At 36.6% G+C, this 14,903-nt stretch overlaps 1 protein-coding gene and 1 pseudogene across 1 annotated transcript in view; both read left to right on the forward strand.

The window, feature by feature from the left end:
- Nucleotides 1-14,903, forward strand: part of Mthfd2l (methylenetetrahydrofolate dehydrogenase (NADP+ dependent) 2 like) — a 174,194-nt gene that overhangs the window by 101,695 nt on the left and 57,596 nt on the right.
- Nucleotides 5,059-12,314, forward strand: LOC103742462 (annotated as a pseudogene).

The raw sequence follows: 14,903 nt of genomic DNA on the forward strand, positions 1-14,903 counted from the left end.
TTGGTCTCTGAAATTGGGATAACAGTAACACCCATATTATGTGCTGTTTTGAGGTTTGATAGAAATCATACATATAAAGCAATTAGAACACTGATTAGCACAATATAGTCAGCAAATGTTAGCTATTATTAGATCTCAAAGTATACTATAAACTGTTAGTAATTAGAATTATGGAATAGGAACAAGAAAAAACAAGTACATCAGTGGTAGAAGACAAGTCCAGAAACATGCAACATACATATGTATGAACCTGGTAAAGAATGTGGTTCCATTCAACACTGGGGGAACATGAGTAATTCAATAAAGAATCAACACATTTGACTTCTCAGTCAAGAGAAACAATCTAACTAGATTTACACTTCATATTACACATAAAAATTAATTCCAGTTATAAAATAGTGTAACAAATAAAAATATTAACTTATGTGTTAGAGAATTAAGGAGGCATTTTCATGAATTTACAGTAAGTAAATATTTCTTAGAAAAGACATAGACAAACACACACACTCACACAAGTAAAAATGCAAGGAAGTCTTCTTACAGACACTGATAGAAAATGTTTGCATTAGAGATAACAAAGAATTGGCATCTAGTACACACAAATAAATTTTTAAAAATCACGGCCAGGCGTAGTGGCACACACCTTTAATCCCAGCACTGGGGAGGCAGAGGCAGGCAGATCTCTGTGAGTTCAAGGCCAGCCTGGTCTACATAGTGAGTTCTAGGACAGCTGTGGCTACGGGGAGACCCTGTCTCAAAAAGACCAAAAAAAAAAAAGAAATCCTGATGTAAAATAAAAATCTAGAAGATTATTAGCTTCATAAGATGTAATTTTCTTTTATGACATGCAGTTGTTACACAGAACATAACATTTTAATTTTTTTGAGACAGAGTCTTACTGTGTAAACTAGGCTGGCCTCAAACTAATGATTTTTCTGCTCTCACATTCTGGATGATTACAGGCATGCACATCCATACTCAAGAAGGAATAACATTTTTAAGCCTTTTTTGTCATGGCTGGCAATGGCTAGCGATACACAATTGTGGTCCAACTCTCTGGATACGATCACTAGATAAATTGGATAATCTCACAAATATGTTCAATCTCTATGGGCATGTACCTGCGTTTTTTTTTTTGTTTGTTTGTTTGTTTGTTTGTTTTTTTGCATTTTCTTGTATTAGGAGATGACCAACACTTTAATTGACCAAAAAAGGGATATGCATATTCTGTTAGCAATGTGCTACTTTTACCATACAGTCCAGTGATTACAAGAGCTATTTGGGTAGGTGGTATAACTGAATTTTAATGGGAAAGGAAGTTGTCTGCTTCAAAGTAACAAATGCAACCTGCTTTTGTCATTCAATCTAATGCTTCTGAATTCTTCCTAAAAGGGAATACAGTAAGAGCATGGAGAAGTTGCTTACTGAAGCAAATATCCCAAAGAACCCTAAGAGGAAATATATAAATTAAGAAGTTATGTAGAGCACTTTAATTTGTAGTTCCTATTTCCCTATATTTGCAATAATATAGAAAACTCATTTGCAGAACTGGTTCAGATTACTTAAATGCATGAACCATTTTTAGTCTTCTATGCAGGTGTGTAGAATTTACAGGTGTGAAATAATAGATATGTGCAATGAAGCTATTAATGCTGTCCTCAGTAGTGACTGCATGCTAGGAAGGCCAAGGCACAAGGAGTGGAGCTTTCCCAAAGCCACAGTGTGAAGAAAAGGGAAAAAAAGATTGATTCCAGACACATGAGTAAAGGGAGTGTTATGGGTAAAAGACAATAGCACTTTTTATTTTCTGGCACCTTTTCTGCATCACATTAGTCTCCTACACTGATGTCCATAACGTTGTTTCTAGACCTCTCCATATCTTTGCCGGAGTGAGTCTTCATTCAGGATATCAAATTCTGCAACAGTCTCATCATAAGCTGATTTAGCCTGTGTGCAGATCAGCTCTGTCTTCTTGGTGGGAAGTAGCTCAGAGGTCATGCAGGGCTGCGTACTAGAAGATCTAGGGTGAGTGTGGGCCAGGTCTAGAGGAGCTGTCTTTGAGAGCTTTGCATTTCTGCGGATATTCAAATGGCTAAGAATTAAACACGGAAAACTTGTTCAATGATACTAGTACTCCTGAAAATACAAAATGAGACACTTCTTCATGCATCATATTGGCAAGGATGTAGGAAGCATATACTTACAGTGCCCTGAAGTCTAACATACCCTGTTAATGAAGATGTGTCTTTTTCCAGATACCCTAAGAGGTAGTTTAACAGTGCTATTAAATTATGTCTGATGTATGGATTCCATTAATTTCTGGGTGTTTTGGTAGAAATCTGGCAGGTATACTCAAAAATGTTTAAAATAGTTAAAATTTTCATGAATAGAGGAATAAATACAAAAAATATTGTCCATACATTTCATTTGATGCCTGGTAACTTAAAAGAACAATCTAGGTCTATAGGTATCAGTAGGGGCCTTCTAAAAATGGATTAATTTATAATATTGAAATCACTACCTATCATGGTTATCAAAAGGTAGTACAAGCCAGATTTACTCTCATTCTAGAAAACAACTAGGGAAAACAAAGGGAACAATGAGTTTATACTCAGTAGACATCTGGCAAGATAGAAAAGTGATTCCTGACACATAGAAAGAAGCAGTGTGAGTGCTTTGATTATCTCACATGAGTATCTTAAAAAAGCATCAAGGCTGTGCCAGTGGTTAAGCTCTAGGTTAGAGCCCTCGTTATGCAGTTAGCCAATCATCTGTGTTAACACCCTCACAGACTCATGTAGAAGTGTTCCTTACTAACCTCCTAGGTGTTTCTCAGTGCAATCAAGTTGGCAGTCAAGGTTAACTATGGCAGTTAAGTTACACAAGGAAGAACAAATATGAGGATGACTATAGATTTATCATTTTAAAATGAGACAATAACACCTCTAATGTCCTGAAAGTCTAAACCACAAACAAAAACTACTCCCACCTTAGAACTGTATACCTGAGAAAAATACCTTTTCAAAATGAAGGTGAAACAAAAGTGCTTTTATAATATTCCAAAACTGGAGTAATTCATCCTGGGAAGACCTTCAGTGAAAGTCGTGAGAAGCCTTTGAGGGAATGATAAACAGAGGGAAACTAGTTCACTGAAATGAAACCACCAAAATGGGCAGCTACACTGTGTAAAAGGATGTAAAATTTGGCATCCGTAGTCACATAAAGTGGTGGGGACAGTGAACATGCAGTTTTTCATGCAATTGAATTAAAGTTTCCATTACCTTAAAATGGACTTTATAGATAAAGGACATTTAAACTATGTTTATAATGTTTTGATTCGTATGTAAGTGAAGTTACCAGTTTAAAACAGACTTTTTAGCCATGTTTTATGTAAACTTTATAGTAATCATAAAGAAAGAAGGTGCAGTAGGTATAAAAATTACAGAAAATAATGATGATATGTTACTAGGGAAAATCAACTACAAAGGAAGGCAGTATGAGAAGCAGAAAAGAACAAAACCACAAGGCAGACAGAATAGGCTCAGAAAGGCATTGATTCTAGTGTCAGAAACTTCTTGAAATGGATAGATTAAACTTCCCAAAGATATAGAAGCATAAACCAGCTGAAAGAATTTAATAAAATTATTCTGTGATATTCTGTCTTCAGGAATCACACTTTAGATTTAAGAAAAAAGGCTAGAAGTGAAGGAACATTGAAAAGTATTTTGTAGGAATGGTAACCAAAGAGTATAGAGGTTACATCTACATCAGACAAAATAGACTTTAAGTCAAAATGTGACAATGAACAAGGCTATTAAATAATGATAAAAGGAACAATTTAGCAGAAAGATATAACAATTATACATGCACACCTAAATCAGAGCAACTAATTACGTAAAGCAAACGTGTACAGAACTCAAGAGGGAAAAGATAGGAATACAATACAAGTAAGAAAATTCAGTAACTCTCTGCAGTAACAATAGTATCCAGGCAGGAAATCAACAGTGAATCAATAGACTTGAGCAAAGTCAGAAACAAAGTGCCTTACTTTAATTTTTTTTTAATTTTTAATGTGTGTGAATGTTTTGCCTGCAAGTATATAAGTGCATCTGTACTATACAATCACCTAGAAGCCAAAAGAGAACGTCAGATCCCTTGGAACTGGAGTTACTGACAGTTATTAGCAGCCATGTGGGTACTGGGAGCTGAACCTATGTCCTCTAAAAGAGCAGCCAGTACTCTTATATCCCTGAACCATCTCTCCAACCCTACTTAGAGAAAATATGGGAAATTACTTAGAGAAAACATAAGAAATTACATTCTTCTTTAACTCATGTAGTGCATTCTCCAAGATAGATTATATAAGAGATCATAAAACAAGTCTTAAAATTTCAGAAAATTGTGTATATAATAAAAAATAAGACAGGTATAAAGTAGTGGGATAGAAAAACAGAAACAGTAGGGAAAGATTGAAAACCAGCTGTGGAATTTTTGATTTTTGAAAAGACAATCAAATTTCACAAACTCTTACCTAGACAAGAAAAAAATGAGGGAGAGTCCAATAAATAAAATGAGAACTGGATGAGGAGGCATTAGGATGGATACTGTTCAGAGCCAGGCAGAACAAGGAAAGTGTTGCTATATCTCGTAGATCAAAATGTCTTCAGTAACATAGTCTGTAGAGACAGCAGAAGGCTGGTAAGGAAGTCTGAAACTGAATTAGCCTCAAACAAACAGATGAGAAATTTATCTTGGAAATGAGAAATTTAAGACCTGGAAAAAACATTTGCAAAATTAATTCAAGACATAAACAAGAAAGTTACCAAAGTACATGAAACAATCAGTAACTTAGAGAAAAATTTTGAATACGGAGTTAAAAATCAGCAAGGAGCTGGACACAGGACGTGTCCACACCTTCAGATAGCCCTAGGCAGCTATTTCAGTGCCATTTGTGCTGGTGACACATGTTTCACATCAGTTTCACAGTGTCTCACGAAGGACCATGAGTAATGGCCATCACTTGTTAAGGTCCAAGTGGAGTCCTTCAGCCTGACCAATATGGCTCCCAGACCTATTTTGGGGGTCCATCAGGTGAGTCTGGGAGGAAGATGTTTACATTTTAAAGGTACATTGGTTTATATTGTGAGCAACATTTTGTATTGAAACATTTTGTATAGTTATATGTAAGATTTATTGATATTCAACAAAGCAGTTAATTCATATATTTAAAAATATCAGCAAGGAACTAAGAACACTGAAAAATAACTAAAAAGAAAGTCTGGAAATGAGGGAATCAATCAAATAAATAACAGCAGAAAACATGAAAAGACAACAGGCTGAAAAACAAATTTCAGAATAGAGGACAAGATCAAGGCAATAGCACATACAGACATATATTAAGGAAATTATCATTGAACATGACCAAACCTTCCAAGAAGTCTGGGAAACACTCAGGAGACCAAGCCTAAGAATCCATGGGATAGGTAAAATGGAGATACAGTCAAATGGCTCAGATAAGCCTATTCAACAAAATGATAGCTGAGAATTTCCAAAACCTAGAGAAAGACATCCAAATCCATGAAGCATTTAGAATCCCAAACAGACACGACCAGAGAAGAACCTCTCCATGACATGTAGTCAAGGTGCTAAAAATACAGAGCAAAGAAACAATACTAAAATCTGTAAGGGACAAAAGCAGTGGAGACAGAAACATCAGAATAACATCAGGTCCATCATCAGCAAACCTAAAAACCAGGAAATCATGGAATGATACATTCCAAACTTTGGAAGTAATCAACTGTGAGTCAAGATTGTTATATCCAGAAATGTTATCCATTAAAATAGATGGAGAAATAGGAACAGTTAACAGCAAACACAACTTAAGAACATTTATGACAACTAATCCAGCACTGCATAAAATCCTTAAAGGAGTACTATTCACAGAGGAAGAAGATAGTTTCATATATCAAAACACAGGAAATAATGCATTACACAAAGCAGCACAGGAATGGAAGAGAAGTGGAAACAAGTTGATAAAGTTCAACACAACAAAACAGCAAATGTCCAACACTACCAGGAAAGAAAGAAAAGAACTGCCAATTGACAAACAAAACAGAGCAACACACAACAAAATCATAAACAACAGTAAATCCCTCTCAATTATAACCTTGAATACAAATGGCCTTAACTTATCAATAAATATAAAAGATAGACTAACGGGCTGGTTTAAAATAATTACTATCTGCAGGAAACTCACACAATGAGGAAAGACATCCATAAACTAAGAGTCAAGGGATGGAAACTAAACTACCAAAAATATGGAAGCTTTAAACAAGCTGATGCGGATTTTCATACCTGATAAAGTAGATTTCAAGTCAAAACTAATAAGAAATAAAGAGGGTCACTACACATGAATAAAAGTATGCCCAGTTCTTCCCTTTTGAGATAAAGTATTTAACATGTTTTTGATTTTACAGGAACTCGTCGATAAGAGATTTTTTTTTAAGAGAATTGGGCTTTTAAATATTGGGATTTTTAAAGACTGTGGGACTTTTGTAATTGTATTAGGTTTTATATTGTGACATTGACATGAGATCTTGGCAGTAAGAAATGGAAAAGTTATGGTTTAATAGTGATGTGTTTCTGTATCAAGTTGACAAGTGGTCAATCAGGCTGAATAGTTTCAGTTGTCAACTTGACACAGCTGGGAATAGGGCGCCTCAATTGAGGCATTTCCTCCATTGGATTAGCCTGTGGCCATGTCTGTGAGGCATTTTCTTAATTGCTGGTTGATGCAGGAACACCCAGCCCATGTGGGCAGTGCTACCCCTGGACAGGTGGTCCTAGGCTGTATAAGAAAGCAAGCTGAGTACAGGCCAGGGAAGCAAGCCAGGAAGCAGCGATCCTCCGTGGTCTCTGTTTCAGATCCTTCCTCCAGATGCCTGCCCTGTTTGAGCTCCTGCCCTGTCTTCCCTCTGTGAAGAACTGGACTGTAAGTGGAAACTAATCCTTTCCTCTCCAAATTTCCTTTAGTCAAAGTGTTTTATCACAGCAACAGAGAAGCACACTAGAACACTGGTTAATTGTGAAAAATGTTGAAGATGCTCTAAATATTGCAGTAGCAAATATTCAGCCAAGATTTAATTTTTATATGAAACAAATAAATCACATCCATCTAATTACTTTGGAAATTTGCTTTTATTTTAGTAAATGGTAAATTATAGATTTTCCAAAAAACTTTTAAAATAAACTTCTTCATGATTTATTATCAAAAATCTCACATGCAACAGAAGCAAGAATAGAAAGTGCTAACTACAATGCTTTTCCATAGCCAAAGAACGAGTCTTTGAAATGATAAAGCAGCCTACAGAATGGGAGAAATGATTTGCAGATCATATAACTTAGGCATCGCTAGTATCCAAAACATAAAAACAACTCAATAGCAAAAAATATGAAACAAAACAAAAAAAATGTAACCTGATTTAAACCTGGGCAAAAGACCAGAGTAAACATTTCTCCAAAGATGAAAAATAAATGGTCAAGAACAGATACATGAAAAGCTCAACATCACTAATCATCAGAGAAATATAATTTAAAACTCCACTAAGCTATCACACCAAACCTGTTAGGATAGCTGTTATGGAAAAAAAATGATGATACTTGTTAGTGAAACAAAAAGGATCCTTTGCACTACTGGGATGAAAACTGGCACAGTCATCAAGGAAAATGTTATGGAGATCTCTCAAAAAGTTAAGTTATAATCTAGAATCTAATTTGTAGGCATGTATCCAGAGGAATTGAAAGCAGTATCCTGAAGAATTACCTACATTCTCATGTTCATTTAAGCATCATTCACAGTAGCCACTATATGGAACTTAAATGTTCATGGATAGTTAATGAATAAACAAAAATGTGATCTAAAATAGAATATTATGCAGCCGTAAAAAGAAAAACAGGTCTAGGGAGCTCAGTTAGTAAGGTGCTCGCTGTGCAACGTGAAGACCTGAGTTCTGATCCCCAGCACCCATGAATTGTGGAGGCACATTACTGTAACCCCAGTACTGGGGGACAAAGACAGGCAGATCCCTAGAGCTTGCTGGTCAGCTGATCTAGCCAAATACTGAGCTCTGGGTTCAATGAAAGATGCTGTCTTAAGAATAAAATGGAGAGTGACTGAGAAAGATACCTAAAGTTAACCTCTGATCTCCATATGCATATTCACACACATGCACACACACCTACATACACATATACCCACACATAAGCATACACAAAAGAAAATTCTACTATTTTTGACCCTCTAAATAAGCCTATAGGACAATAGACTTAGTGAAATAAATCAAACATAGAATGAGGAATACTGGAGCTGGAGAGATAGCTCAGCAGTTAAGAGCTCTGACTGCTCTTGCAGAGGACCTGGGTTTGAATCCCAGCACCCACATGGCAGCTAACAACTGTTCGTAACTCCAGAACCAGGGTATCTGATGCCCTCTTCTGACCTCTACAGGCACTGCATGACCTGGGTGTACTTACTTACATGCAGGCAATATACTCATAAACATACAAAATAAAAATAATAAATAAAATATTAAAAATAATGAGAAATCATACATGATTCCATTAATATGAGAAATCTAAAGTCAAACCGATAGAGACAGATATTAGAATGATGGTTTTTAGGGGTGGGAGGAAGGTGAAATGGACAGGTGTTTTTGAATGGAGTGAATTTTCATATATACAATAGATAAGTCACAGAAACCTGTTTAGCATCCTATGTCGAGTTAAAAATACTGCATTGCATAGTTAAAATTCACTAAGAAGGTAGAGATTACATGGAGTGTTCTTATCATCTTAATAAAGTGAAACTAAACTTAAAAGCTGAGAGGAGGAAAGTTTGTAGATGGTAGACATTGATAGAATTGGCTTTGGTGATGGTTTTATACATGTATGCTTACCTTGAAACTCATTAAGTTGTTTACATTAAATAGATTCAGAGTTTTTGTATGAGTGTCACACCTCAGTAAAGTAGTTTTAAAATTTTAATCCAAATTTAATCCAGTACATTAAAGGATAAGACATGGTGACTAAGTGGTATTTATCCCACAAAACCAAGATTAGTCTAACATTGTAAAATCAGTTCACATAACTTACTATGTTAGCAACATAAAACAAAACACAAATAAAAACAACTTTGTAATCTTAGAAAACATATATGACAAAATCCATCATCCATTCCTGATACCCTCAAAAAGCTTGGAATAGAAAGGAATTTCTCTAAATGATAAAAGTGCCTGTGAAAACTTTATATTTAACACAATACTTAATGGTAAAGAATGAATAGTTTCACTAAAATCAGGATAACACGACGATGTCCCCCCACTCATAACTTCTGCCCAACATTGTATGTTAATTCTATCCAATGCAAGCAAGAAAACAAAAACAACATGGTATATATCCAGACTAAGAAGGGAAAAGTTAAATTGATTTCATTTTCAGAACATGAACACTTAGGCTGAAAATCAATCCCAGGTGATCAGCCCTAAATATGTATATCTAAACACCACTAAATGGGCTCAGAAGAGGTCATGACATTGAGAGATGGTAGGGGCTAAGAAGAGTTGGAGGCAAAGAGGGAGGGGTGGAAATGATATAAGTACAGTACTAATATGTGAAATTATCAAAAATTGAATAGATTTCAATTTTTGAAGAAAATATGGTCAATATAATAACGTAATCATAACTATGTGTCAACCCTCCAAACTCAGAATATTCTAATAACTTACATCTAGTATGCACATGATTCTCTTATTTCATCCTTATGGTGTAAAATTGTCGAAGTGTTTGGTGTTTATTGTGCATTAGATTATATTTATTATCTATAATGTAATGCAATATAAAATTAATAAATATAGTATTGTTATAATAAATCTGAATAACACTTTGTAAAGAAGTAAAGATTATATTATATAAAGAAATATTCTGTCGTTATAGCCGTTTTGTGTTCAATTGCTTTAAATGTCTTGCTAATTCCATGGCACCTTTAGGTATATTGGAAACTCTTAACAGTGTGTAATAAAGATATCTAAACTCCCTCCCCCACTATTTAATTATTTGAGATCATGTCACTTTCCAAACCTCTACAGAGAATGTAGGGAAAAGATACATTTGCTTTTGGATTTTACAAATAAAATGCTAGTTTTACTAGCTGACAAGGGCGTCCCAGGCACACGGACCTTGAGACAGGAACCTCTGAAGATGAAGCCATCACTTCTCCAATTCTATTGACTTTTCCTGTTTACACCTCTGTTTTCTGGTTTGAGCCATTCAGTCCTTTTAAAGTGCCTGACTTTTAAAATTCTGTATCTGGGGAATAAGTTCTTTCTCCTCTTTTTTTTTTTTTTTTTCTTGTTTCTAATTCTTACCTGAGTCAATGCACATAGAATATGTAGCTACATGGATGCTTAAAGGAAGCAGAGCAAGGAAATGTCTAAGACTACATGTAAAGAAAATAATTCCAACCATAGAAACTAGAGTCCTTGTTTGCTACCTAAATATCTACCTTCTCTGAATGTATTATCTACATCATCTGGTCTTCAGAAGCTGCCTCCTTAAAATTATAAGATTGGACTGCTTGATATTCAAATTGGGTTCTGATGAATCTGAGGGGCTTTGGGCTGGTTGTTTTTCTTTTCCAGCCCCATCTTCTTTTCTTAATTAGTTCATCTTTCTCTTTTAATTTACTTTGAACCTGGTAAACATTTTCCTGTTAAAGAAAAATTTTGGAGGCTGGGGAATTAGCTGTCAGTAAAGTACTTGCCTTGCATCACAAGGATCTGAGTTCAATCCCCAGAACACTTGTTTAGGTGGAGGCAGGCAGACTTCTGGGGCTCACTGACCAGCCAGTCTAGGCTGTTGGGCAAGTTCCAGGTCACTGAGAGACCCTGTCTCAAAAACAATCATACAAAGGTGGGCAATACCTGAGGAAGGACATCTGAGGTTGTCCTCTGGTCTCTACACACATGTATCCATATGTACACACTTGCACACACATGTGCATCTGCACACACATGAAAATACACAGAATGAAGAGTTAAAAATGCCTTCTATAGCCAGGTGTGGTGGCTCATGCCTTTAATCCGAGCACTTGGGAGGCAGAGACAGGCGTATCTCTGTGAGTTCAAGGCCAGCCTGGTCTACATAGTGAGTGCCAGGCTGGCTGTCTTTAAAAAAATGCTTTCTATATTCTACATACAACATGGCATTTGATAATATAGACCTTTGGCTATATAGCTCACTAGCCTCCAAGCTATAACCATACCCCAAATAAACCAGTATCATTTTGTAGAGTAAGATTTGGTTGACTATGGCTCCCAGTTTCCTGCAGCTGGCCACATAGGGACTGGGCTCTGCTTAGAGTATTTTCCTCCTGGCATGGCTCCCAAAACAGCAATGAGTTCCCCTGCCTCAGCCCAAGAGGTCCAGACTGGCAGTCCCAAAGCTGGCTGACTCATCAGCCTCCCCTGGCTTGCAGAAGGGAGATAAAGAACAAGAAGCAACTGAACACACTGATGAAGTACAAAATGAAACAGATTTAATGAACAGGCCAGTGAGGAAATTTTGAAAGTAGAACAGAAATATAACAAACTCCCCCAACCATTTTTTCAGAAGAGGTCAGATTTGATTGTCAAAATCCCACATTTAGGGGTAACAACATTTGTCATCCATCCACAAGTGTGCACTGCTTGGGGAGGAGGATGAAGAGGCGCTGCATTATTTACCAGAGCTGAAGTGACAGAATTTGATTATATAAAATCAGGTTACAGAATCCATTTTTATTTTGATGAAAATCCTTATTTTGAAAATAAAGTTCTCTCCAAAGAATTTCATCTGCATGAGAGTGGTGATCCATTTTCAAAGTCCACTGAAATCAAATGGAAATCTGGAAAGAATTTGACAACTGCTCAAGTCAAACACAGAATAAACCAGCAGGAAGAGGCAGCATGAAGAGCCAGAGAGCGTCGTCACCTGGTTCACTGACCGTTCTGATGCAGGTGCAGATGAATTAGGAGAGGTCATCAAAGATGACATCTGGCCAAATTCTTTGCAGTACTACTTGGTTTCTGATGTGGATGATGGTGGAGGAGGAGGAGGAGGAGGAGGAGGAAAAAAAAAAAGGGGGGGGGAGGAGGATTGATGATGACAACAAGGACCATGAAGAAGAAGGACTGGAAGATATTGATGAAGAATTGGATGAGGATGAAGGTGAAGAAGATGAAGATGATGATGGAGAGGAGGATGAAGGAGAAGATGACTGAAAGAAAAGAACACTGATGAGTTCCAACCTTCCTTTTTTATTTTTTATTTTATTATTTTTATTTTAGGTGTATGAGTGTATTGCCTATATGGATGTGAGTGCACCTGTGTTGTGCAGTGCTGCAGAGGTCAGCAGAGGGCTTCAGATTCCCCTGGAACTGGAGTTAAGGACGGTTCATAGCTGCCATGTGGGTGCTGGGAATCAAACCCATGTCCTCTGTAAGAGCAGTCAGTGCTTTTAACCACTGAGCCATCTCTCCAGCCCCATCAACCTTCCTTTTTAAAAAACTTCCTTTTTCTTTTTAATTTCCTCCAGTCCCTGGGAGCAAGTTGCAGTCTTCCCCCTGGCCCTCTTGTGCTCAGTCACCCTTGTTTTTGAAGTCTCTTTTCTCAACACAATGGTTCTCAACATATTTGAGGGGAAATAACCTTGAACAGAGTACAGTGGGAAAAGAAGCACCACTCTTTTGTTCTAAATTCATTTTTGTCCCATCTTATTTCAAAACCTGTGGAATCAATACCACCACCACCACACTCTGAAAAAAGAAAAACCTCCTGCTCCCTTGGCTCTGCAGGAAGCTGGGGGTGCCAGGCCCATGTGTCGCGGTGCATAGAATTCTAGCTCTTTTTCTCCTTTCTCTGTATACTGGGCTCAGAGATTATACTGTGTCTCTATGTGAATATAGACAGTTAGCATTTACCACCATATACCTGTCTACCCTTGCTTAATAAAAAGAAAAAAAGTAAAAAAAAAAAATGGGCATAGAAGGTTAGCAAAGGGTGGGTTTTAGAAGTTTGGGTGGGTTAAGTGGGTATTTTGACAACATGGCTTCTCCTTTAGCATGTTAATTTTGATATTTGACAGACATCCTTGCAGTTTAAGATGACAGTTTTAAGAAAAACTTCTCTCTTCGTGGTGCCCTGAGCCCTGCCACTCAGTGGGAGAATCAGCAGAACCTACAGGATTCTCTATTCTCTATTGTAATTTTGTTTATTTTTAGTTTTTTTGTTTGTTTTCACTGGAAAGGAAAGATGATGCTCAGTTTTAAATGTTAAAAATGTACACTTTGTTTTGTTACAATGTGCTATGTGGCCAGTCCTCTGACTCACCCATTTGTAAACACTCCTTAAGAATTCCTAGAAATAATAGGAAAATACTTAGGGAAAGATAATCTTACTATTAACATGAGTTCTGTTTAGCTAGTGTTATGGTTTGAATGTGAACCTTCACAGCTCATAGTTTGAACACTAAGTCCCAAGCTGGCCCTACTAGTTTGGGAGGGAGGTTCCTGAAACTTTAGGAGGCAGAACCTGCCTAGAGGAAGGAGGCACCTGTGGATATTCTATTACTGGTTCCTTCCTTTCCCTCTCTGCTTCCTAACCATCATTATATAAGGTGCTTTTCCTTGACTTCCCTGTGGACTAGACCCTCTGAAACAATGAGTGAAAACAAACAAAACCTTAATTTTAAGTTTTTCCCTCATCTCTTGTGGTCACAGATACACAAAAATGACTGAAAGAGCTAGGGTGCAGTTATCCATGATATGACTGCCACCAAAGCAAACAGTGCGAAAGAAAGTTGTTCTAATCTAGAAAGAAGCATATGCATTCATACAAATTCCACTGCAATTACTCTTACTATTTATGCAGAAGGACAACTTCCAGCCAAAGGAATGATTCACCTGAATAAGCATTTCCATGGTGTTAATTTTATATCTGAACTCGACTTCTGGTCTTGTTCCCAGCCTGACTTCTGACTCATCATTGTGAAACTAAGAAATCATTTAGCTTCTCAGTACCTCAAAATCTCGCTTCTGTGAATGAGGATAATGGGTAAAGCTCTCTTGCTTCACTGAATTGTTGAGAACTTTAATTAGGTAATGTTTGCACAGCTCTTTGAACTCTGCTAATTAAAGTTATGTGTAAATAGAATGCTTCCTTTTATCAGAATGCCTTGACTGAGCCATTTCATAACAAGGTAAAGATGACTGTGATAGGAGGACATAGAGGGAAGGGACTACTTTTTTTAATTCATGTGAACTCAGTTCTGAAATTGCACATTGGCGTATGAAAATACCCACTTGGGGCTGTAATTGGTGAGAAAAAGGATGTAGCTTACAGAAGAGGTAATGGCTAAGCCCTTCTGCTGAGGACTTGACTCCTTTATTGTGAAGTGGACACTTTGAGTGCGGTTTAAGTACTCTCATCTTTAAATCTTACTTTCTTCAGTACATTTTGCTAAGACAATAGTGGTGAGTTGTTTTATTTTTCATGTAAAGAATCACAAAGTAGCAAATTTGCAGGGCTTAATTAGAAAAGAATAATACTAAAGTTAGTGTAATTATCTATAACCATCCATTGATAGTCTAACTCTCTTTCAAAGAAACAATTTCTCAGAACAGGGAACTCATACAAATAGAAAAACCTATTTCTTATGAAACTTTTATCATAATATAATTATCCACATCATTTTTAAATTCTGCATTAATAATAGACCTTTTCTTCTCTCAGAAATAAATTAGTAAATGGATTCAGTAGCTTGGGGAAGAACCCCACAAATTTATCTCCACAAGCCTGCTGTGAGCTTTTAT

This window comes from Nannospalax galili, unplaced genomic scaffold, assembly GCF_000622305.1.
Source record: "Nannospalax galili isolate Female #2095 unplaced genomic scaffold, S.galili_v1.0 scaffold800, whole genome shotgun sequence".
Lineage (NCBI taxonomy): Eukaryota > Metazoa > Chordata > Mammalia > Rodentia > Spalacidae > Nannospalax > Nannospalax galili.